Genomic DNA, 26,192 nt, shown 5'->3' on the forward strand with positions numbered 1-26,192 from the left:
TGATCCATCCATCCAAACACTTGTTGAATGCCTAAAAATGACGCTCAGAGGCACTGACCCACAGAAGACTAAACCCCACTTTCTGATTGCAAGTGGAAGTAAATAGATGAGTAAATCATTTCAGTACGTTTGTGGGTAACTGCTATAGTCAGGTAAGCACTGGCACACAGAGGCAGGGCGGTTTCCGGAGACGGGGCGGAGACGAGAGGGTGGGTGGGCATTTTCCAGAGAAGCCTCGGCCAGCCACCCAGCTCGGATCACTTTGCCGCCGCACAGCAGCGGCGTGCAACCTCAGCCTTCCTTAGCAACCTGAACGCACCGCCCAGGTGCTTTCCTATTGGCTTCCCGGAGCTTGATGGGCAGCTCTTCAGTGCAATCCCAGCTCGCGGACCCTGGCTCCGCGCTTACTCACGGGAGGGCTCGTAGGCGTTACTACCCTCCCCAGGTGCCCCGCCCATGCCCGAGCGGCTTGTGGCGCATGCGCGGGAGGGCTGGAGCTGTGTGCAGGGCCAGCGCGGAGCCGGAGCAACCGCGGTGAAGCTACTGGGCTCCGCTGAGACCGCCGTGCCTGCTGGTCGCCTCGGCCGCCGCTGCCTCAAGCCGTCGCCGCCGCCGGGTGAGCGGCTGCCTATTGTCCTTCTCGGCGGCGAAGGTGCGGAGCTGCTCCGGCTGGGCCCGCGGGGGAGCCCCGGGCGCCTCACGGTGAGAGCGCAACTTAGTTGGCGGAGTTGGGGGAAGTTTTGTGATTTGGGGAGGGGTCGCGGGCCAGGCGCGCGGGCCCCTCCCCCTGCGGCCGCTCCTCGGGGCCGGGGCCCGGACCGGAGTCGGGAGGGGGGCGGGGCGGCGGGGCGAGCAGGGGGCGGGCGGGGATGACGGGGCGGTGGGGGGCGCCCCCCGGCCCCCTCCTCCCCCCACGTCGCCCCCACGCTCATTGTCTGCTCCGGGGCCGCGCCGCGCCTCCCCGCTCCCGCAGCCCGGCTTCGGGGCCGTCGCCGCTCCCGGGGCGGGGGGCGCGGCCGCGGGGGTCCCCTCGGGCGAGGCCGGCTCCCCGGGCGCCGGGAGCCGCGCCCCTTCGAGGGTACCTCCTGTTGCCCGGCTCCGCGAACAAGTGCTGCGGAGGCGAGGGAGCGGCTCCCCCGGGCCGACGCGGACGGTAAATACTCCGGGCCGCACCCGCCTTCGGGGGGCGCCTTCCACGCCCGCTCCTGGGCCGCGCGAGTCGGGGCCGCGCCGCCGGAGGGGACCCGCTCTGGGACTGTGCAGCGGGCTCCGCTCTCCACCGAGTTCAAGTGCAGCCATACTTTGAGACCAAACAAAACATTTCTTTTCTTTCTTTCTTTCTTATCTTTTTTTTTTTTTTTTTGGCTTACTGACACTTTTTTTTTTTTTTTTGCAAAGTCAACCAATATGAGAAGAGGTTTGTTTTTTGTTTTGTTTTTTTTAATGAGGAAAACCCTCAATTTTTCTTACCTAGAAGAAAGGATAGACAGTTTTTTTTTACTTTTTGTTTTTTTGGAAACACGTAGTTTTTACAGCAAAATGATTTCATCACATTTAAGTTTTTAAATGTTACTCTGAACTGAGGAATTCACAATGAAAGTTGGATTGAGCAATATTTTGGTGTTCGTTCTCAGCTTTTACACTCCTGGGTGAAGTTATTTTGGGAGTTTATTGCCTCAGGCATATACAACTAAAGGAAAAAGCAGTGTGCCCTTTTTTTCTTATTCCAATACACCCCCCCCCCCTTTGTTTTCTGAAGAAGCATCTTATTCTATTTTTCTAAACCGTTGGATCAGATCAGAACAAATGCTGCGTGCAGTTTTTGAAAGATGATTTTTTTAAGTTTGTAAAGGAATTATGATCAGCTGAGATAAATCACTGTTCTAGTTCTTGTATTCCTTGGTCTCTTGGGAGATTTGCAGGCTGCATTAAATACAAGCCTTGTCAGGTTTGGGGTTCGATTCTACTGACTTTGGTTCATTTGGCTTATGGTGTGAGAATAATTTGGCTTATGTTTAAGTCCCCCAGGTGGAACTAGCTTAAGTGTCTGTCGGGTTGGTAGTGGAACAAAATGACCAGAATGTGTTAAAATCCGTTTTTATATCCCATTGCCACCTGCTATGTTAAAAAGAAAAATTTGAGAAATACTGTGTGTCAGTTTGATTTCTCATTCGAAGTGAGTAATGTGGGGAAGTGTTGGGTTTTTCTAGGTCGGTTGGCCTTGTTTTGCTTTAAAAAATCAACTTTCTTCACCTGATGAAGCTAGAGACAAATGTCTTTATGGCATAAGCATTGTACTTTTAAACTGCAACAACAAGGTCACTTTGAGGAGTCACAATTCTTGCTCTTACAGCTTCCCTTCCTGGTTGTGCAGTTGTGTATGCGTAGGTGGGACGATTGTGTGGATGGAGGTTGACAGAGGTTGGAAGGGTTGTCAGGGAGGGATGTCGTGTAAACAAATACTACTTACCGCAAAACGTGACAAGTAGGCCAGTTGCTTTTCTTCTTTGAGCTGTGATACCATGTTATACATACTTTTGTTTTAGGATTTCTCACACACTTCATTTATTTGCCTGACTAATGGTAACTGTATATGTAGTATAAATGGACTCCTCTAGTCTGTTAACTCTTTGAGGGCTGTGATGGGCCTTAGTTCTTACTTCGTTTTGTCCTCTCTTTGCCAGGAAGGACCCTTAACACGGTGCAGGTGTTCAGTATGTGTTTGAAATGGGTGAAGTGCTTTTGTACTAAGCTAGTGGTAGTGCACGTAGAACCACTAACTCTGGGAACTTGTCCAAAATGACGGTTCACTTGCAGATCTGTGATGACATTTAGTTTACTTTAAAAGGATTTCAAACCTCTCTTTTTATCTGTTAATTACTCCTTGAAAAGAAGTGAAGTTTAAATAGTGTGCTGGATTTTCAAAATGTTCTTATTTAGAAGTTTTCTCCCTTTTCTGATGAAATGATTAAGACTGCTGGACAAATCATTTCATATCTCTACCTATTCTTTGGTGAAATGGGGAGGTAGCACAGTTTTGAAGAATACACATTTTTTGTAGCTAAGTACATTTGAGTTCCGATCCCCACACTTCCATGCACTAGTTGTGAGCCTTGAGCAGGTCACTTAATCCCTCAGATCTTCTGTGTCCTACCGAAAGGTGTAGTAACATACTTTGCAGGTTCTTTGGAATAACTGAAACTATGTGAGGTACTTCGTATTGTGCCAGACATTAAGTAGGTGCCTATTACCTGGTAGTTGTAATGATAATAATTTTGATACCTTTTCATGTAATTTGAAGCAGTTTTAGAAGTCTGATGCTTCTGGGTTTAGAGTTTAGCTATTTCTTTCATAAAGAAGGAATCCTTCTGAGAATTGAGTGTCTTTAGTTGAATGCAGTTTTTTGTTTTGTTTTGTTTTAAAGGAGCTAGTCGAACTGAATGTTAATAGAAACTGTTTTCTTCTCATGACCTTAACAGGTGTTTGAATGGGATTTGCAGAGTGTTTGAATGGGAAATGCATAGTCCACTATGCATTTCTAGTGTTTAGGAAATGGTGAGAGATGGATTGTTTTCAACACTTGTAATAGGATATCCGAGTTATTTAGTCAGTTCCAGCTTTTGTACCTTATTTTACTTCAGTCTTGAAAAATAATTGATAGGGATTATGACTACATTTTTCAAACACGTGTAAGATAGAACTGGACTGGGGGTTAATACAGTGTTAGCACAAGTCAGCGATGTTAGGAAATCGCTCACTTCCCCTTCAAGATAACACCTTTGAAGGTGCCACCATTTGTGGGAGGAAGCAGTGATTTAAATCTGTTATACCAATTCAGTTTACACTATTCACAGTGCCAAATGGAGTAGATATATTCTAGAACCTGTAATCAGGACATTTCTGTATATTGAATCTCATCTTTCCATTAGTTTTCTTATAAAATAAGGGTAAAAAGTTAGACATGGAGGTTATAGTAAACCTTCAAAAATTTTATCTGATCAGAGTCACAGATCAAAGAAAAAACATACCTGACAAAGCTAGATGAATAAACTTGGACTTTTTGATAATCCTTTCTTTTAAAGTTAATATTTAAGTGCACTTGAATAGACTTGATTATTACTGATTGGGACAGGGGTCCATTTGGAAGCAGTGCTCCTGAGTTATTGTCAGCTTGTCTTACCACTGTAAATGAGGAGAGAGGGGGAAGATGTTAGTCTTCTTCATATGTCCCCCCATTTATGGTCTTGAAGTCCACCTGTGGGTTGATTGGGACATAATAAATAGAAGATGAATAGATAACTCATTTGGACTGCCTGGTACTGAGATACTGTGATTGTATGAAGGTTTATGTGGAACAGTAGTGTGCTTTCCTTTTTTTAGCTCTTCAGAGCTGTGTTCAGAGCCTGGCAAAGGTGGGTATCTGTGTTTTTGTGATGTTGGTATTGGGTTGGGGAAAAGGAAGAAGTGTGAGGAATTAACCACTTATGTCACTTTGTAGGCTCTTCTTTTGGAAACCATGTTTTTGAATTTTCACTTCTGATAATATCATAAGCCCGTATTTGGTCATAGCCTCTACTGTCCAAAATGGCCAGTTATTCCTGAATGGTTAGGAATTAAGTAGGTATGTCACACTGTCATCGATTTGTCTTTTAGACAACTAAAGATGTCAAGTTAGGGAAAAGCATGTAGGAGTTATGTAAAGAATTTTGTAGAACCCAAGATTGATTCTCTGATGGTAATCTCTACTAAAAAAAAAGCACATGATATGGAGCCACATGTCTGACTTCACATCCAGACTTGGCCGTTTATTGACTGTGTGTCCTTGAGCAAGCCACTTCATCTCTCTCAAACATAAGAGCCTTGTAAACTAAAAGCAAATTTAATATTAATCATCTCCTATCACATAACTACTGTTGGGAGAAACTTATACGGTAAAATACTATACAGATGCTATGTCATTTTGTAACTTTATTGGTTGGCTGTGGGTTTGGATAAAGTTCAAATCCTAGTTGAAAAGAGGAAACTATCCAGCTATGTTGGTCTTTCTTTTCTTTTCTTTTCTTTTCTTTTCTTTTCTTTTCTTTTCTTTTCTTTCTTTAAATAAAAGATAATTAAAATATGCTCTAATTATTGTCATTTTCCTTGCTTGGGAAAATTGATATGTTTTTCTTTGGCTCTTCTCAGTTTTCCTTTTACTACATATTTGTCATGGATTATTTTTCTAAACTCTGAAGAAATTTCAGTTCACGGTGCTTGCTGTTAGACCCAAGTTACTGTGAAATCATAGGAACTGACGTTGGATGCCAGTTCTTGAAGTCAGGTTAAACCACAATAAACAGCGAACAAAGAATGTCTGAATATTTTAATAGTACAAAAGAAGCTACTGTAGTTATCTGATGTCTACTGACTCATTTTCTAAAATAATTTTTTTAATTGTTTATTCAAATCGGGAGTGTGCCTTGTCTGTGCCAGATGCTATACTGTGTGTCTTACTTACATTTCTTATTTAATTTTGGGGAAAAAAAAAAAAAAGCAGCAGCTATGAGGCAGGCATTGTTAAGCTGTTTAAGTATGGGGAAACAGACCCAAAGTGACAGTGATCACGTAGGTATTAAGCTAAAATTTGAACTCAGATAATTCTGGCTCCAGAGGCTAGGCTTTTCACAGTATTGATGCTATCCCCTGGAAAAAGTACATTTTTAAATAAAAGTTTGTTGAAATACTGTTTATAATATAAAATGTGCCTGTTTTAAGTATATAGAGTTTGATGAGTTTTGTCAAATGTATCCAAGCTGATAACAGCACAATCAAAATAAGGAGCATTTCCATCATTCCAGAAAATTGCCCTTGCAACTGTCTGGCCAGTTCCTCAACCCTTACTGCATTGCCTACCTTACCATGGGCAACCACTTGTCTGCTTTCTGTCATTGTAGTTTTGTCTACATGAGTGGTCCTCAAACTATAGCTCTCAGGCCAAATCTCGCCTACTGCCTGTTTTTGTAAATAAAGTTTTATTGGGACATAGCAATGCTCATTTGTTTGTGGCTGATTTGGTGCTGCAGGCACAGTAGAATAGTTATGAGACCATGTGGCCCACAAAGCCACACTTTATTTACTGTCTGGCCTTTTACAGAAAAGGTTAGTGTTCTACATAACCAAATGAAATAGTCACATCAAGGAAATTAACAATTCTATTAACAGTATTCAGTGCATATTCAACTTTGCCTATTTGTCTTGCAAATATCTTTTTATAGTTGTTTTAAAAATTTTTTTAACCAGGGCAAAATCAGGGTTTACTCAGTCATTGTTTTCTCTTTAGTCTTTATTTTCTGATTTATTTTAATGTATAATTTATATTCAGTAAAATTCAGTAGCATTCTCTGAGTTTTGGCAGATGTAGACATTCACATAACCACTATTTCAATGAAGATACATATGGAATGGTTCCTTTATCCCCCAAAACAAATTTTTCGAAGCCCCTTTGTAGTCAACCCGTTTTCCACTCTCAGACCTGGACACTATTGATCTGTTTTCTTTCTCAGTGGTGTTTTGCCTTTTCAAAATGTCGTGCAAATGGAGTCATACAGAATGTAGACTTTTTATTTTCGTTTGCCTAGTGACTAATGATGTTAAGCATCCTTTCATGTGATTATTTGCCATTTTTCGGGAATGTGTCTGTTCAGATCTTTTACCCATTAAAAAAATTGAATTGTTTGCTTTATTATTGAGTTTTGAGAGTTCTTTTTTTTTTTTTGAAGATTTATTTTAGAGGGGGAGACAGAGAACATGCTTGATCAAGAGTGGGGGGAGGGGGTGAGGAGCAGGGGGAGAGGCAGAGTGAGAGTGAGTCTTCAGCGGACTCACACTGAGCGCAGAGCCCCATGTGGGGCTTGATCTCAAGACCCTGAGATCACAACCTAAGCCAAAACCGAGTCGGACGCTTAACTGACTGTGCCACTCAGGTGCCCTGAGAGTTCTCTATATATTCTAGAATCAGATACGTGATTATTGTTTGCAAATACTTTCTCATAGTCTGTGTCTTATCTTTTTATTCTCTTAATGTCTTTTGAAGAGCAGTCTTAATTTTGATAATGTTGAAGTTGTTTTTCTTTCATGGATCATGTTTTTGGTGTAGTGTCTGAGAAATCTTTGCCTGACCTAAACGAAAAGACTTTCTCTATACTTTTTCCCAGACGTTTTATAGTTTAAAATTTTACATTTAGGTTTATGATTGACTTTGAGTTAATTTTTCTAAATGTCTCAAGGTATGGATTGAGATTTATTTTTTTGCTTTTAGATAAGCAGTAGTTCCAGCAACTTTTTTTTAAAGGATTTTATTTTATTTTATTGTTTGAGAGAGCATGTGTGTGAGCGGGGGAAGGGTTGGAGGGAGAGGGAATGAGAGAATCTCAAGCAGACTCTCTTCCCACTGAGCATGGAGCTGAATATGGGACTCCATCTCGTAATCCTGAGATCATGACTTGAGCCAAAGTCAAGAGTTGGACGCTTAAACACACAGCCACCCAGGTGCCCCCAGCAACGGTTTTTGAAGACTTTCTCTATTGTATTACCTTTTTTGAAAGTCAATTGATTATATACTTGTAGGTCTATTTCTGTATTCTGTTACATTGATCTGAGTCTTTCATTTCACCATTACCATACTGTTGATTGCTGTAGGTTTATAGTAAGTCTTGAAATCAGCTAATGTGGTTTCTGTAATTATTATACTTTTTCAGAAATGTTTTTGGGTATTCTAATTGCTTTGCTTTTCCAGGTACATTTTAGAATCAGCTTGTTGATCTCTGTAATCCTGCTGTGATTTTTGATTGGCATTGCATTGAATCTGTAAATCGGGAGAATTGATATCTTAATATTGAGCCATGAACATGGTATATCCCAGGACCATTTTTGGTATTTTCTTTAGTGTTTTGTAGTTTTTAGTAATTGGATCTTTCATATATTTTGTGAGATTTATATATGTATCATGTTTTCTGGTGCTGTTGTAAATGATGCTTCTAAAATTTCAATTTCCAGTTGCTAGCATATAGAAGTAGGATTAAATTTCGTATGCCAACCTTGTGTCTTACAACCTTGCTAAACTCAGTTTTAGTTCTAGAGGCCTTTTTGTAGATTCTTTGAGATTCTCTGCATAGATTGTAGTGTCATCAGCAAATACAGGCAGTTTGATTTCTTCCTTTGCAGGCTGTATATTTTTATTTCTTACTTTATTGAATTGGCTAGGACCCCCAGTATGATGCTGAATAGGAGTTTTGAAAGTGGATATCCTTTCCTTATGTTAGGGAGCAGAAAACATTCAGTGTTTCACCTTAAGTATGATGTTACAGGCATATTCTAGAGAGACCACTGCAATAAAGTGAGTATCACAATAAGGAGAGTCACATTAATTTTTTGGTTTTCTATTACATGTAAAAGCTGTGTTTATACTGTAGTCTATTAAGTGTGTAAAAGCATTCTGTTTTTAAAAAAGTCTATACTCTAATTAAAAATACTTTATTGCTAAAAAATGTTAACCATCATCTGAGCTTTCAGTGATTTGTCATCACTGATCACGTATAATCATAACATATAATCACAATGCACAAGTTTGAAATACTCCTGCAAGATTTACCAAAATATGACACAGAGACACAAAGTGAAGCAAATGCTGTTGGAAAAGTGGTTCCCAGAGACTTGCTCGGTGCAGGGTTGCCACAAACCTTCAATTTGTAAACGATGCAGTATCTGTGAAGTGCGGTAAAACGAGGTATGCCTGTATTTATAGTTTGTTTTTGTATGTGTCCTTTATCAAGTTGAAGTTCTTTCCTGTTTCTAGTTTGTGGAGAGTTTTTATCATGAATGGATATTGAATGTCGCCAAGGCTTTCTCTGCGTCTTTTGGGGCGATCATGTATTTTTTTCTTCTGTACTCTGTTGATGTCTGATTTTGGAACTTTGAACTAGCCTTGTATTCTTGTGATAATCCTGGGTTGGTCATGATGTTTTCTTCATACCTTGTTGGATTCAATTTGCTACTAGTCTTTTTTATTTCTATTTGTTTCCTACTTATGTTCATTAAAAAATTCTTGATTATATCCATAATACTCATAGTAGTTGTTAAGCTTTCTGTTAATCCCATGATGTTTGTTTCTGTGGACTGGCTTTTATTTTGGGTCAAGTTTTCTTCTTTGCGTGTCTAGTGATTTCTTCTTGGATTCTGGAAATAGTGAATTTTAAGTTGTTGATTGCTGGATTTTGCTATTTTATTTATTTATTTTTATTTTTTTATTTTTTTTAGATTTTATTCATTTATTTGACAGAGAGAGACAGCCAGTGAGAGAGGGAACACAAGCAGGGGGAGTGGGAGGAAGCAGGCTCCCAGCGGAGGAGCCTGATGTGGGACTTGATCCCGGAACGCCGGGATCACGCCCTGAGCCGAAGGCAGACACCTAACGACTGCGCTACCCAGGCGCCCCAAGGATTTTGCTATTTTAAAGTGGCATTTCTCAACCTTGGTCATACTAACATTTTGGGCCAGGTAATTCTCTGGGGGCTGTCCTGCGCTTTGTAGGGTGTTTAGCATCATTCCTTGCCCACTAGATGCCATTGTGATAACGAAAGTTGCCTCCAGACACACCGAAAGTCCCCTGGCATGGGGTAGGAATCATCCCTAATATGAGAGGCACTGTTTTAAAGAGGATTGGATTTTGTTTTTGCGGGTTAAGTTATTTGCATGATATTTCTGAAGCTTATTTCTGAATTTTGTAGGATTGGTCTAGAGGACCTTTTACTCTAAGGCTTTTTTCACTCCATTAATTAATCATGAAGACTCTAGTTTCCATTGAAGAATTGGCTGTTCTCTGCCCTAACTGGTCAGAATATGAATGTGTGCCAGCCCTGCGCCAACTCTGGGATTATTTAGCTTATGGTTCTTGGGTCATTCTTTGCCTGCCCCCGTACATTTTTCAACATGCATGTATAGCTTTTTCTTCAGTATCAGATTCAAGGAGGCCTCTGTGTGCTGAGTTTTGAGATTCCTCAGCCTTCCCAAACTCTTAAGTCTTATTTGTCAACTTGACGAGATTGCCATGCTTTGCCCAGGATCGCCCTCATTGCACCATGTTCCAGTGTGCCTCTAGGCCGAGAAAGCTGGTTGTGGGGCCCATCTCATCTTTTCCCTTCTGTTATGGATTGCAGTCCTTTGCTCCTGTCGTCCAGGTCTAAAAGATGTTGCCTTGTATATTTTGTCTGTTTTTCTAGTTGTTGGAGGGGGTGTTGGCAGGGTAAGTCTGGATCCAGTTACTCCATCATGGTTGGAAACCGAAGTCTCTTTGAAGAGTATACTTTATTGGTGGTGCTGAAAGTCTTGTTGCAGGATTCTTCAAATATTGGGGGGTATAAATATCAAAGAAACACTTCTTAAATGTCTGCTGTGTGTAGCTCGGCCCTTATCTGGTGGGGAATACAGAAAAGTAGATATCTTCCAGGTGAGGAGGGACATACATAGTATATACATAAGATTAATCAAAGATGTGAAATGCCCTAGTGATGAACAGAAGGGGAAAAATCACTGTGGTCTGATATTTTCATACGGAAATGCATTCTTTTACATTTTTGTTCTTTATTGTATCTGTATAATTCAGTCAATGGAAGAGTACTGGTTCTTTCAGATGCATTTGGCAGCTTATTTGCTATGTGGCTTTAGGTAGCTCAGTTTTCTCTTTTGTACAATGGGCATGTAACATCCCTTGTAGTGTTTGTTAGTTTATTCAACACATTTGTGTGCCTTCTGTATGTAAGGTCCTGTTCCAGGTCCTGTTCTGTATGTAAGGTCCATCCAGGTGATGGGGATTCAGTAACAAAGAAGAGGCAGTTGCTGCCATCAAGGAGCTGACATTCTGTAAGGGAAAAAGGAGATAAACGAGAGAGGGGAGCGCCTGGGTGGCTCAGTTGGTTAAGCGCCTTCGGCTCAGGTCATGACCCCGGGGTCCTGGGATTGAGTCCCACGGTGGGCTCCCTGCTCAGCAGGGAGTCTTCCTCTCCCTCTCCTCCCTGCTCATGCTCTCTCTCACTATCTCTGTCACTATCTTTGTCTCTCTCTCAAATGAAATCCTTTAAAAAAAGATAAATGAACAATTTTGGTGATGTCTAGGGGTGATGGTTTTAGGAAGAATATGAGAGTATTAGCAGAAATTGGCGTGGTCAAACAGGACTTTCTGGAGGAGATGAGATTTGAGCAGAGACTGAAGGAAGTGAAGGGAGCAAGCCACCTGAAGATCCCTAGGTATTCCAGGCGGAAGGAACATCGGGCAAAGAGCTTGAGGTGGGAGTATGAACAGGGAGGTTGGTGTGGCTGGAATGGGGCGAGGAAGAGGAGCCACAAAAGGTAATGTATAGGAGGCAGAGGCCCCATCACAGAGACTTTTAAGGATGATGAGAAGCCACTGAAAGGTTTGAGGAAGGAATAACAAGAGCTGATTTCGGTTTTAAAAGTTTCACTGTGCATAGGGAACAGTAGTGGAAACAGGGCGACCAAGAATTTTGCAGTAGTTCACTCTGGAGAAAGGAGATGGTAGCTTGGGTTAGGGTGGCAGCCGTGAAAGTGGTGAGAAGTGATTGGAATCAGTATACATTTTGAAGAGAGAACTGATAGGATTATTTATGGATTGGGAAAAGGTTTCGAAGGGAAGAAAGCAATTCAGGATGATTCCCAGGTGTTTTCCTTGAACAGCTGGGTGAATGGTGCTGTGGTTTCCTGAGGGGGGGACGGGGAAGATGTGAGTGAGTTTTTTGGGAGGACAAAATTGTTATTTCTATTTCTTGGATGTGCTAAGTTTCAGATTGGCGAGATTTTAAGTGAAGATATCAGTAAGTAATTGGATATGCAAATCTGGAGTTTGGGAATGGAGTTTGTACTGGATATAAGAATTAGAGAACTGTAGATAGAGAAGAGGGGCGGTTATTGTGAGAATTAGAGATATATAAACTCCTGGCACATGGCAGGGTCACATGGCATGGTAGCTAGTAATAATAATGGCAGTGGTAAACAACAGCCACAACAGCTGGATATATCTAGGGGGGGTTACCAATGAGTGAAGGAAGAAGGTAGTGGCCTAAACTGTACCTTGCCTATTAAATCCAAGTCAGTTAGGACTGTAAACATGATAAACACTGTTCTCCTCTGAGCATGAGAAAAATATGATTAGTGAAATCTGTTGTACATTTGCAATTTCTGAGGCTATCTGTAATTTTTAATGTGATGCAGGGTGTCATTTGTATATTTCACATATACATAAATCAACACAAGAGAGTCTGGAAGGAGGGTATTGCAGATTGTTTAGTTGTGTTCAAGGAGATGATAGGTAGGGTATTTCTTACCTTTTAAATGTTCTGCAAAGTATATATTTTTCTTAAGTCTTTTTTTTTTTTTTTAAGTAGATGCTACCCCCCCACCCCCCACACATGGGGCTTGAACGCACAGCCCTGAGGTCAAGAGTCGCACACTCCACCATCTGAGCCAGACAGGCGCCCTAGTCTTATTTTTAATAAAGGGAGTTAGTGTTTTTGGAGAGTCCTGCTCAGTTGTTGAGCTTTTGGGTTGATGAATTTCATTTGTTTGTGGTTGCTAACACTGCTTCTTCACATAGCTGGGTCTTTAACTGTGGTCTGTTCTCTTGAAAAGTTGAGCCCTTGATCACAGGGGTCCATCAGGCAAGAGAGTAGTTGGTGGTTTTGATATGGGTCCATAACAGCTCCTGGGGAAATTGTTAGCACGTGTTCTCCCCACCTGGCTAGATGTGGCACTGTTTTGTTCAAAAGGGACATTTTTCAGCACTTGAAATTCTCTCGGAAGGTCACTTGAGATAAATTGAACGGCGCATGATATATTTTTAAAAATCTGAATAAGACTATCAGCATTAACTTAGTTTTTTAGAAGTATTCCTTTTCTCAGGTGATAACTGCTAAAACGGATAGATGTCAGGGGCTTTTTGCAAATTTGACATTTTCTGTAATTTGTACATCACTTCTAAAAACACTCAGTATCGTTTGAATGGTATCTGTAAATAAATCCACCTACCTGGTCTTGCCAGTTGAGTTCTGCTTTGTGTAAAGTAGGTGCATTTCTGGAGTGGGAGAAGGTAGGCCCATTGTGGGATTGCGTGGAAGTAATTCCTGTTACTTTTTACAAGCTGGAAGGAAATGGTTTTTTGCCTCTTGGGTACTTTGTGCACGGCATGGCTGGGCTCAGAATACAAAGGATCTCTGGATGCAACCTTGCAGTTTGGGAATTATTTAGGAAAAAAATGTGGGGACAGGAGTTGAGAACTAGAGTTCTGATTGTTCATTTGGTCACGTGAGGCCTTTGGGGCCTGGCCGAGGTGCTTTCTCTGATGGAGGATTAAGGATCTATATGGGTCAGTGGACAGGAATGACTGAAGCTTTCGCGTCGGCTCTCCTGCTAAAGTGGTGCTGTATGTGTGCCTGGAGCAGGAAATAGTGTGTTTTTAAAAGACATTTGCAGTCTAGGAAGATCTTTTGAGGCAAGCTAGTTCCTAAGAGGTGTTTTCTAAAAACGTGAAGTCACTATAACAAAGACAAAACTTTAACTAGGTGCTTACCTATGCATTGTGCGTTCCTTTACATTCCCTTAATTCCTTACAAGAACCCCATAAGATAGGTATTACTCCCTCCCCTCGCACCTTTTTTGATGAAAAAAATGGGGGTTCAGAGATTTTACTTTGCCTTTTTCAGGGCAATGAACTATAATTTTCGTTTAGGACTTTGTGACTATAAACATACTCTAGTTTTATTATATATGCCATAAGTCACTTTTTTTTTTTTTACTCAGATATAATTATATCCAGAATAGCCAGCTTAAAATTCCGGCTTGTTCATGTTGTAAATAGAAAAATCATTGTGGTCTGCTCTTAGAATTTTCCTGAATTCTTAAAAACATGCTGGGCTTCTATGATTGTGCCTGGAAAGTAGCAGAAACTTACCAGTAAAATTGTATCTTACTTCACATGCAAGAGTTTTGTAGATCAACATTAATAATTAACATTTATACACTCTTTCAGGTCTTCAGAGTGTTTTACAAACAGTTAATTAGTTCATGTTTAATCTATTATTGGAAGTTGAAAAACCAGTTTTTTAGGTTTATTTTAGCAGTACAGGAGTGTTCAGGGTGGGTGCTAAGGAGTAAGTCTTCAGTGAGAAAAATATGCCGGTATTGCACCACGCAGTCTATGAAACATCTTTCCTCAATCCCCTCACTCTTTGCTCAGATCAGCTTATATTAAGTACGTTTTTTGGTTGTACATCTTCTGCTTAATGCAAAGGAATGGAATTATGTGAACTGAAAGAAAGAGCTCAGGATGGTCGGGAAAAAACCTGGGTGGTTCAGTGAACTGTGTTGCATGTTTCTTTTCTGTAGTCCTTTAAATGTGAACTGTCCTTAATTCCTATGGGGGTTTTGAGGGAACGGAGGGATTGGCACAGACACTCTGGCAGATGAGCATAGTCCTGTATATTATACATGCTAATTTCTGGGGGAAATTCTTTTCTTTGTTACTCCTGGCTCAGGAGATAATAACCTTGTAACTGAATACTTTGCTGGTTTCTTCACTACCACTTGTCACTTGATTCCTCTCCCCTCCACCCCCAATAAAATGGTTTTTACTTGGCAAAGTTGTTTAGTGGGGAAAAGACTTGGAAGGAGACAAGACCCCGTTCAGCTGCATCTCTGTCACGTAACTAGCTGGGCCACCTTGAGCAGATTACTGCTTTCTTTTGCCCCTGAGTTCTTTTGTTTGGTGAAATAATGTGTTAACTTTTTACTGAGTGCTACAAGGGTGGCGGAGAAGGATGTGAAACTCATGCTTTTGGATATGAAGTGGGACAGAGGATATTTTAACATCAGTGAGGATTCTTCAAAGTTGCAGTGATTTCTTCCTTCCTACTTTGGTTGGAATAATTAAATTATTTTCTTGCTATTGTTGCCAACCACATTACTGCACTTTAAATGTCTTTCTTTTTCTAATACAGAGCAATAAATAGAACCATTTGATAAATATTGTGTCTGGGTGATTTCCTAAGACAGGACGTGCAAGTTCCTTTTCATCATTGCTTATAGTCCGGTCATTCAGAGGGACCTCTTCATGAATCTAGATGACCTTGCCAGGGAAACCTTAGTATGTGATGGCAAAAAGAAGATTTCTGAAGCTTGGATGTGTATTTGATTAAATTTTTATCATCAGTAGGAATCTGTTCTTTTAATGGGGCCAGATAGGAATAGCCCTGAACTTTTCCCTCTACCAAATAGTGTTGTTTTCAGGTCTTTTTCTTTTCTCTTCTTTCCCTTTCCTTCACTTCTGGAAAATCTGAAAACCTAAAGATGAGATAAATTGGCTTTTGAACCTTTTTGTAACATTAAATATACCAGGGTTTAAACTTCAACCTTTTCCACCAAGATGTCTGATAATTTGAAAAGAACATTGTACCGCTGACCTTGAATAATGCTAGATGTGAACTTTGAATAATTGGGGTTGATTTAAATATTTAAAGCCACTTTTATTTTAAAGGATGGCTATGCATAATATATTTTTACGTTTTGAATAAGGAGACCTTTGTTTTTTTGGTTTTTGTTTTTAAGATTTTATTTATTTATTTATTTGACAGAGAGCATAAGAAGGGGGAGCAACAGACAGAGGGAGAGGGAGAAGCAGGCTTTCCGCTGAGCAGGGGACCCGTTGGGGGGCTCCATCCCAGGACCCTGGGATCACACCCTGAGCAGAAGGCAGATGCTTAACCAGCTGAGCCACCCAGGCACCCCCTGAGACCTTTGTTGTTTTTTGGCCAAGATAAGTTATGTATGTAAGTTAGAAAAGAAGGCTGTTTTCTTCTGGAAACACCTAGCTGGTTAGAGCAGTAATGTAAAGGACAGAATTAAATGTTCTGTTTTGTTTTTTTCTAAAATACTGTGTCAGCAACTGGGATGAATGATCGTTTTTCCTGTTTACAGTAAGTATCTTGGGTTGTATTGTTTTCTGCCACCTTTTTAAAGTTTCTTTCTTCTTTCTTTCTTTTTCTTATTAGAGAGAGAGGGACGGGCAGAGGGAGAGGGAGAAAGATCCTAAGCAGGCTCCACGCCCAGTGTGGAGCCCGAGATCCTAACCTGAGCCTAAATCAAGAGTTGAATGCTTAACCAACCAACTGAGCCACCCAGGTGCCCCACCTTTTTAACGTTTCCATTATGTCTTTGCCCACTGTACATTTCCTCCCTTCTGGCGAATTCAGTAGGATTCGTTTGTCACAGTACATCCTGACTAGGTGGGGAAAAGGTAATAACTTATGTCTGTATTTCCTCTAGGTTATAAGCTCCTGGAGGGTACATTTTTTTCTTTATAAGATTTTTAAAATTTATTTGACAGAGAGACAGCCAGCGAGAGAGGGAACACAAGCAGAAGGAGTGGGAGAGGAAGAAGCAGGCTCCCAGCAGAGTAGGGAGCCCGATGTGGGGCTTGATCTCAGGACCCCGGGATCACGCGCTGAGCCGAAGGCAGATGCTTAACGAATGAGCCACCCAGGCGCCCCTGGAGGGTACATTTTATCTGCTTTGTTCATCGCTGTATCCCCAGCACCTGGCATTGTGCATGCACATACAAGTTAGTTCTGTGCAGGCAATATTTGGATTGTTGATGTATGGATGAACTTGTGACAAAACTGTACATATTAATAATATATGGATATCATTGAATGATTACTAAAATCTGCCCTGTTGAGAATAAACAGATTTTAGTTTTCCTGGCATCAGTTGTAGTTTCATTCTGGTGAGTTAAATCATCGTTTTGGGGGAAGAGAAGCACCATGTTAAATGGAGGATTGGCCAGTGTTGACCAAGACTGCTGGTAAGATCTGTGCAACTCTTGCCTGGTTTTTGTACTTGGTCAGTGTAGGTCTCTGTCTGCCACTTTACATTTTAACCTGTTCAGCAGCTCAACACTGACATGAGACTGTAGGTGTGGTTTGTCTGCCTAATTTGTTTTGTCTGCCTAAATTTAAGAAATGTTGTATAATTTTTTTTTTGAGATTTTATTTATTCATTTGAGAGAGAGAAAGAGAACAAGCAGGGGGAGAGGCAGAGAGAGAGGGAGAAGCAGACTCCCTGCTGACCTAGAGCCCGATGTGGGACTCGATCCCAGGACCTGGACATTATGACCTGAGCCTAAGGCAGACACTTAACCATCTGAGCCACCCAGGCACCCCAAGAAATGTTATATAATAATTTTAAAACATACTCAAAAAACCCCTCAAATAGAACCGTAGAATTGACCCCCGTGTACCCATTATGCCAGATTCTAGAGAATTAGCAAGATTTTGGATTCTCTTCATACATCGTTTTTTAAACTAAAGTTTCACTGAAACATAATCCATATAAGGTAAAATTTACCCCTGCTTCACTTGAATATGCTTATTCTCGTCTTGAAAGTCACTACAGAACTATCATTTTCTTAATAGGGATTCTTAAATAGTACTTTTACTCCAGTGTATAATACTGTAAACCGTGAGACGTCTCTGTAAATCGCAGCATGGTATATTTCAAGGATACGGAACCAAAAACTTCAACTCACAGCAAATGAATGCTGAGTAGCCTTTTGCCTTGCAACAGAAACCGTTGCAGAAATAGGACCATAAACCTTCTCTTAAGCACTTTTGTATGAAATTCAAGGTTTCTGTCAAATTAGACATGGGAAATTAAGCAGAACTGCACAAATGACTGATCTGGGCAGTTTTTTGAGTTCTTCTCCTCTAATGATAAGGTTTTTTTCCTTACCCTTCTCCTCAGATGACTGTTTCTCTCTTAATACCAGTACAGGAATGTTATAACTTATATGAAATGATTTCTGGTTTCACGTCAGTAGTTTTTTCACTTCCCTGCATAGAACTTAGTGATTTTATTTCCTCCTGACGATCTGTTTTTCTTCTTAAAATACATTCCCATTTGTTTTGATATTTGTTAAGAAAATACTTTTTAGGGGCGCCTGGGTGGCTCAGTTGTTAAGCGTCTGCCTTCGGCTCAGGGCATGATCCCAGGGTCCTGGGATTGAGCCCCACATTGGGCTCCATGCTCCGTTGGGAGCCTGCTTCTTCCTCGCCCACTCCCCCTGCTTGTGTTCCCTCTCTCGCTGGCTGTCTCTCTCTGTCAGATAAATAAATCTTAAAAAAAAAAAAAAGAAAATACTTTTTAGGTAATTGAATACATTCATGAATCTTACACTTCCTTAATTCATTTGGTCATATATATAGAACTCATGTTGAATTTTCTCGTGCTTTCTAATTCAGATCATCTTAAAAGTTTTCATTTGGGGATGCCTGGGTGGCTCAGTCAGTTAAGTGTCTGTCTTTGTTTGGCTCAGCTCATGATCCCAGGGTCCTGGGATCGAGCGCCGTATTGGGCTCCCTGCTCAGCAGAGAGTCTCCTTTTCCCTCTCCCTATGCTGTTCCTCCTGCTTGTTCTGTATATTATGTCCCAAGCTCACGGATTCTACCATACTATTTTGGCTCCTTTGCCAAAAGTGCTTGTGGCAGTCTAAGTTTAATAATTAGCCTGCTAGGATGTGTGCCTGGAAAGAGAATTTTCATTCCTGAGTCTAAGTAAAAATAATGGACCCAAATACGAAAGGAAATTCAGAGAAAAAATTTTATCTATTTTCTCCCTTCAGCTTTGGTGCCTATTGCAACCTACAGGGGCAAGTTCACTAATATAATAGCTGTCATTTATTAGGAGCATCTTTTGAACTAGGTGTCTTATGTTTACCAATTCTCACCTCTGCAAGGTGTTTTTGTGATTTTGCCAGAAGAAACTGACGTTCAAGAAGGTTAATTAACTTTAGGTGTACTTCATTCAGCAAGCACTTAATGAGGGCATGCAGTATGTCAGGCACACTGTTAGGTGTCAGGGATCCAGGGATGGACAAAAATAAGACACGGTTGCTTCCCTGAAGGCACTCGTGATTTTGTTTCTTGATTAATAATGTGATAGCAGCGATCATAATGGTAATAATTGCCATCATTTATGACTGCTGTGCCAGGCTTAGTACTGTGTGCTCTGTATACCCTTCTTTCTTTTTAATCCCACAACCCTCAGTGCTGGGGTCTGTTACTACTGGGTTTCATGGAGACGGAGTGCTCAGGGTCACACAGATGGTGTGTGGCAGAGTTGGGACATGAACTTGGGTCTCTAATCAGGGCACCAGTCCTTTTGACATGCGTCAAGAACATTTCTAGCAAGGCTTGAGATGAGTAATTATGTGAAAGGGGCATTCATTGTGAGCTGTGATTTTGGCAGAACTTTATGTAACTTTGACTTGGCCAACAGATTTATTTTTTTGGTTAACTTTCTATTATCTCTTATTGTAAAAGTCCTCAGTTTTCATGATTCATGAAAGACATTTTTTGGTCTTAGTTTTATTAAGAATGGTGATGTAGGGGCGCCTGGGTGGCACAGCGGTTAAGCGTCTGCCTTCGGCTCAGGGCGTGATCCCAGCATTGTGGGATCGAGCCCCACATCAGGCTCCTCCGCTATGAGCCTGCTTCTTCATCTCCCACTCCCCCTGCTGTGTTCCCTCTCTCGCTGGCTGTCTCTATCTCTGTTGAATAAATAAATAAAATCTTAAAAAAAAAAAAAAAAGAATGGTGATGTACAGTCCCCCTAGAAATTTGGAAATTAACACATAAACTGGCCAAAGTACACCTCTGAATAAATGGCACTACCTAACACATTTTTTTGGGTACAATTTGGTGTTTTTCTTTCTAGACTTGAAAATTCGTAGAGGTTTTGTGTGTGTGTGTGTGTACATTTACATATATACACTATTCGTGATATTCTATACACGCTTGAGTACAAGCAGTTTATAAAACATATTTCATGACTATACCTTTACATGCTATCAAGTAACCCATATAATTAATTATTTTAATGGCTGTATACAGTAATTCATTGTGTGGGTTTCGATTTATCCTCAGTTTACTAATTACTCTCAGTTGGATAGTTGTCTTTCTTTTCCTTCTTCTTCCTCACTTCCTCTTTCACTTATTCTCTCCTTCCTTGCCTCCTCCCCACTCTTATAAACTTTGCTGTGATGAATAACCATGTATGTACATCTTTGTATCCTTGTTTATCTCTTGCAGAGGTGGAATTGCTAGGGCAAAGGCTGTGCATTTCAACAGCTTTTCACAGATATAGTCAAGTTGTCTACAGAAAGCTTCTATCATTGATCCAGTATGAGTATCTGTTTACCATTTCTCCCTAACCTTTAGAAAGTAAGTTTTAAAAAACCTAACATTTAAAAGGAAGTTTTAAATGCCATAATAGAATTACTAGTAGAATTACTGGATTACTGGCAATCAATTATAAATAAAAGAACTCTGTATTTCTAAAAGAATAGGAAGAAATTCATGAAGCATAGTCACTACTCTCAAGCACTGAGAATTAATCTAAGATCAGTTCTCAAGATTAAAAGACATATGAAGGGAACTTTCCAATAAAAAGAGAGTCACTGGTCCATGCTCTTTTGGCTACTCTTTGTCAGTCCAAATTAACTCCAACAAGGAGACAAGGAAGAATTTGGGGTAAGATTTATAGAAATGATAGATTATCTGTGTCTGTTCTATTGCATATTCAAATGCATATTAGAAGCTTTTAATATTAATGTTACATGGGGTGCCTGGCAGGCTCAGTCAGTAGAGCATATGACTCTTGCTCTTGGGGTTGTGAGTTTGAGCCCCATGTTGGGTGTAGAGGTTACTTATAAAATCTTGGGCCGCCTGGATGGCTCAGTCAGCCAAGCGTCTGACTCTTGGTTTTGGCTCAGGTCATGATCTTGGGGTCCTGAGATCGAGCCTCGCCTCTGGCTTGAGATTCTCTCCCTCTGCCTCTCCCCCTGCTCTCTCTTTCACGCTTGCTCGCTCTCTCTCTCAAACAAATAAATCTTAAAAAAATAAATAAAATTGATGTTTCTTCTAATTTAGTTATGAAGATATATAATCCACATATGTTCCCCAAATCACAGTCAAGTGTTGACATTCTGCTTTACATAACCAAGAAAATAAGCAAATTAAACAATGGACTGCGCTCTTATTGATATAGCCAAACATTTTTCTTTGAGACAAAGATGAGTTAATTGGTCCCAGCTCTGACAGCAGTGATTTTCTTTTCTTTTCTTTTCTTTTTTTTTTTTTTTAAATATATTTTATTTATTTACTTGACAGAGAGAGAGAGACAGCCAGCAAGAGAGGGAACACAAGCAGGGGGAGTGGGAGAGAAAGAAGCAGGCTCCCAGCAGAGCAGGGAGCCCAGTGCGGGGCTCAGTACCAGGACTCTGGGATCATGCCCTGAGCCGAAGGCAGACGCTTAACAACTGAGCCACCCAGGCGCCCCAGCAGTGATTTTCAAGCAGATAACACTTGCCAAGATTTTCTGTACAACGGGTAGGAAGAGTCTGTTGCCTGACAAGTTAGAAGTCAGATAGGTGCATAAGCTGATCTCCTGGCATTGTTAATGCTTCTCTTGGGCATTCTTAGGTGTATTATCTCGCTGATCTTCAGCCTGTTCCCAGTTGCAGAGAAAGAGCTGGTTAATTTAGTAGAAAAATCGTATCACTAGAAGTAAAAGAGGGTTCCAGAATAATATTGTCCTGGAACATGTAGGTGGTTATTTAGTTGTGGGAGGACTTCTGTGGTCATCTTGGAACGACCTATTTTGGTCAAAGCGTACCCAATTGTTGAACTGTTCAGGTTTCATTGATCTGTCTGGGTGTTTTTTTGGCTTAGAAGGACCCTCTTTTGAGGACGTCTCTCTGCCAACCTGAATTCCCAAAGGGCCTCTGTTTTGGAAATCTTTTGGGGTTAGGTGAGCTTTTTTTGTTTCCCCCGTTACCTCTGCATTATTTGGACTTGACTCTCACAAGTGTGCCATCCTTCTTTCTCACTGTTTCTTCCCTCTGGTCTCTTGACATATTATCTGTTTACCAAAGAAGCCAGTCGTTTTTATCCCAGCACTCACTTGATAAACTGCTCTTCTGGAGATACGGCAAAGGGGGTGAAACATTGAGCAGGTCAGGCAAGGAATAGGATCTCAGCACCACACATTTCAGAGGATTCTCCCTTTGAGTCTCATTATTTTTCTTTACTGTCTTACGGATCTGTTGGGCACAAACATAATGGCCTTGGTAAAGCAGTGTTAGGAGTGACATGTTTCACTGCAGTTGTTTTGGACACCCGACAAGACTGCTGGAGAACAAAGTGGTAAGAGAATGAGTGATGTGAAAGTAATAAGAGAGTACTAAGAAAGTAAGGATGCCAGATTAAAACTTGGAGATTGAAACTCACAGACTATTATAAAAATAAGGGTAAATTCTGATGCAGAGGATTCAGTAGTAAGAAGAACTTGACTGTTAGTGCACAAACATTGGACGAGGATTCTGTAGTTTGAATTCTAGACTTAGTTTGCTGCTCACAACCTTGGACGAATCACTTAGATAACTCCCACCTCCTGTTTCTGCCATGAAAAGTGGAAGTACCCATTTTTGTTTGTTCTGTGAAGTTTTTTCCCTAAAGGTGTTCTTAAGCTGTGGGATTCCTTAGAATTACAGGGGGGAGCCAAATGGACTTGGAGAGGGCATGGGAAGGAGACCCAGCCCCCCCAGAGTAGCTCCACTCTCTTATGTTACTTTTGTGGATTTCCTGTAATGTTTCCTTTGAAGAAAGTCCCATGGCCAAAAATCAATTTGGAAACATCTAGACCCAAAACATCTTGAGAATGGCTTTTGATGCTAAGATTTGGTGTCTGTGAATTACCCACCCATTGTCTTTGTTCTTGATATGATTCTCTCAGGGGTAGGGAAATATTGGCTCAATTGCTGAATTAGTATGTAGTACAATGGATAATTGTGGTGGTTGACTGCTTGGCTGTGCCCTGATGTCAACTACTCATGAGATATTTCTCAACTAAACAGTAATTAAAGCCCTTTTGCTGCTCCTAACTTGGGGAATCCTCATCAGAAGGTAAAGAAAACCATATTCCTTGCTTATCAAACATATTCATACTATCTGCCTCTTTAAAAAAAAATACCCTGTAGCATTTTAGGTAAGAGGTCTCATTTCACCCTGGGATGGTCTTGTGAAGGAGCTGGAATTAACTGTACTGTAGATGAGGAAATTGAGGCTCACAGGGATTCTGTAGCTTGGCTGATGTCCTACAACTAGGGAAAGAGAGAGCTGGGGTTTGAAACTAGGAATGTATTTCTAAAATGTGTGCATTCTTTATTACATTGGCTTGCCTCTCCTAAATGTACAGGAGATTTGTAGCTTGAAGAAATTATTAATAGCACCATCACTACTCATGTTTCTCATTAATTAAATCTGGTCATGTAAGTAAATGGGCAACTTTCATTGTTCTTAACTGCTTGGATTATGCCAAAGACTCTTAACAGCATTCTTAGGGTGATGTAGGGCCTTATGTGGCCATGTTTTTCTTTTACCCTTCTCTTTGAACTGTATCTAGAATGTTATATCCTTGGACACGGTGACATGCCAATGAGTCTTCTTGACCACAGTGTAAGGTCTGTTTTATGTTTCCTTAATGTAATATATGGGATAAGTCTAGGGTTTGTGAATGTATAGGTCAGCTGTACCAGTTCAACTTTGTCTTGTCTTGGTGTTTTGTTTTCTCTGCTGATAGTCTTTTGAAAGATATGTGCTTTTGATTCAGAGTTTTGAACTGGGTTTGTTAAAAAGATCCAGATTCTAGTCTGGTTTGGCTACTACCAGCTAACTTTAACTTTGGTTGTGAACTTTGTATCCACACAATAAGTGGGTTTGACAAGAACTCTGTGATTCTCATTCTGATTGTACAGAGGACCAGGTAAGTTATTGAAACTTTTTTTTTCTTTTTAAAGATTTTATTTATTTGACAGAGAGAGAGAGAACAGCGAGAGAGGGAACACAAACAGGGGGAGCGGGAGAGGGAGAAGCAGGCTTCCCCCTGAGCAGGGAGCCTGATGCAGGGCTCAAGACCTGAGCCGAAGGCAGACGCTTAACGACTGAGCCACCCAGGCACCCCAGTTATTGAAATTCTAATCTCATGTGGATGCTGAAATTAGAGAAAAAATTCTGGTGGAGTTGGGATAGAATGAAGGAAACTAGGTTTATTGAGTATTTATGCTAGATGCTGCTTACTCACTTTATTCACTGTTCATTGACTTTATTCATTTTATCTCTATGTTTCAGTTAAGGAAAGCAGAGATTCAAAGAAGCCAGGACACTTGTATTAAGCTACATAGCAGGCAAGAGCAGGATCCAGAACGTTAGCCAAAATCATTCTCACTCCAAAGCCAAGGTCCTTTTTGTTGTTAATTACAAGCAGAGTAATCTTTAGAACCAAGGGAAGGATAGTCTGGATGTCTCTTGGGGGAAGGACTCTATGTTGCACATGATAGTGTTTGTAAAATAATCTTAAGGTACAAGGGAGAGTGTCTGGGTAAAGTCTCTTCCTGAATCTTCCATGAAGACTGTGCCGTCCTCACTGTAATAGTGGAGACGTTCCCTTTGTTTTCATTGCTGTGCTGTCCACCTGACATGAATAAATCTGACCGAAATCCCCACCCTACAGCACTGCATGGTTTCATGATTGTGGGTTCTTCTTGCTCTCTTTTAACTAGTTTTTGTGATCTGGAACTAGATACTTAGCCTTTTTTGAGCTATAATTGTCTCGTGTGTAAAATGGAAAAATAATACCTACTTTGTACAGCAGGTTGCTAGATTTCATCTGTAGTTGTAGCTATGACTGGGGAGAATTTTTTTAAAGTGTGGATCATGGTATAGGACGTTGGAAGAAGGTAAAAGAAGACCTACACAGCAGGTACCGACCTTATTAAGAAATAAGTTAGCTATGAGGTTTGTTCCAGTTTTAGGATACATGAATGTTTAGTGCTCTAATGAATTGTTTGCAGCTGTGGTTTTTTTGCTAATTTTTGTAATTGCAACTGAATTTCATAATCAACATCTTGTGTAGAGCACAGACACTTTGAGGGAAAATCGAGCTAACTTGATTTTTGTTTCTAGGGGCAGATTATCCTGGGATTCTGTTCAGCTGACCTTTGAAACAGCATGTTAGAAGCTAGGCCTTGAAGGTACTGAGGGAGAGTGATGCACAGTCCCAGTTCACTAAAAGCTCATCTCTGCAGGATAAGTATCTTGCTTGCAAAACAAAAAGACGAGATACCATGCCAATTATAAGTACAAGTAGTATGAGCTCCTTGAAAAAAAATGAGCAGAATGAATAGAATCAGCCACTAGGAATGCAAAGGTAACTTTGCGGTAGATTGAGAGAGATGGAATTTTGTGCTGACAGTGATGTGTGCAAAGTTGTAAAGAACACAGATGAGGGTTGTGACATTTGAACTGGACCTTAAATCCCGAGTATTTCTCTTTCTGGGATTTTACGTTCTCGGTGCGGTTAACTGACGCAGGACCTCTTGAGTAATGTTGCTTCCCTTTCTTTTTTATGTCCCGTCGCTCTGGTTATTAGAAGAAGCATCATGCCCATTATTTTCCCAGGCTAGTCACTCATCACCAGCTGTCCTGTGGGAGCCAAGTCCTGTCATACTGTCTTTTGTGAACGTCCCTTCACTGTTGTCTTGAGGCCTGCTCATGCCTTTGCTTCTTAACTTCATGTGCGTCATGGCACTGGCTTCCAAGTAGGCCTTCTGCTTCAGATTCCTCTTACCTTCATTCTTCCTGCACAGTGTTCAGATTGGCCTTCCCAGAACACCTTGGAAATTCAAACCGAACCTCTTTCAGGGGCTTTGTGATGTTTCCAGGGTGAAGTTCAGACTACTGAGCTCGGCAGTCAGACTACTTCTACCTTGACTGTATAGCCTTCCTTTCCAGCCTTTTTACTTCCCAGGTCATTACTCTGTTGGTGTTCTTGGTCAAGGTGTTTTACTTTCCTTGGGCTGGCCTAAGGTAGTTGGCAGCTGGGACATTGCTCCCTGTCTGAGACTTTCCAGATTTTCTCACTGTGCCCTGGAAGTGCCTATGCTTATGCTGTGCCCTCTGCCTGGAATGCTCTCACCTCTGCTTGCCTTTTTCAGACCCCAACTCAAACATTTCCTCCCTGAGTCCTTCACTAGCTGC

General features: G+C 41.0%; 1 protein-coding gene across 13 annotated transcripts in view; it reads left to right on the plus strand.

Moving 5' to 3' along the window:
• The first annotated feature begins 653 nt into the window (after positions 1 to 653).
• AKAP13 (A-kinase anchoring protein 13) overlaps positions 654 to 26,192 on the plus strand; it is a 323,670-nt gene continuing 298,131 nt past the window's right edge. For all 13 annotated transcript variants that reach the window (XM_044388388.3, XM_044388389.3, XM_044388391.3 and 10 more), the window contains exon 1: positions 654 to 702. The gene's annotated coding sequence lies outside the window, so the exon portion shown is untranslated. The remainder of the gene's footprint in view (positions 703 to 26,192) is intronic.

The sequence above is a fragment of the Ursus arctos genome, unplaced genomic scaffold, assembly GCF_023065955.2.
Source record: "Ursus arctos isolate Adak ecotype North America unplaced genomic scaffold, UrsArc2.0 scaffold_28, whole genome shotgun sequence".
Lineage (NCBI taxonomy): Eukaryota > Metazoa > Chordata > Mammalia > Carnivora > Ursidae > Ursus > Ursus arctos.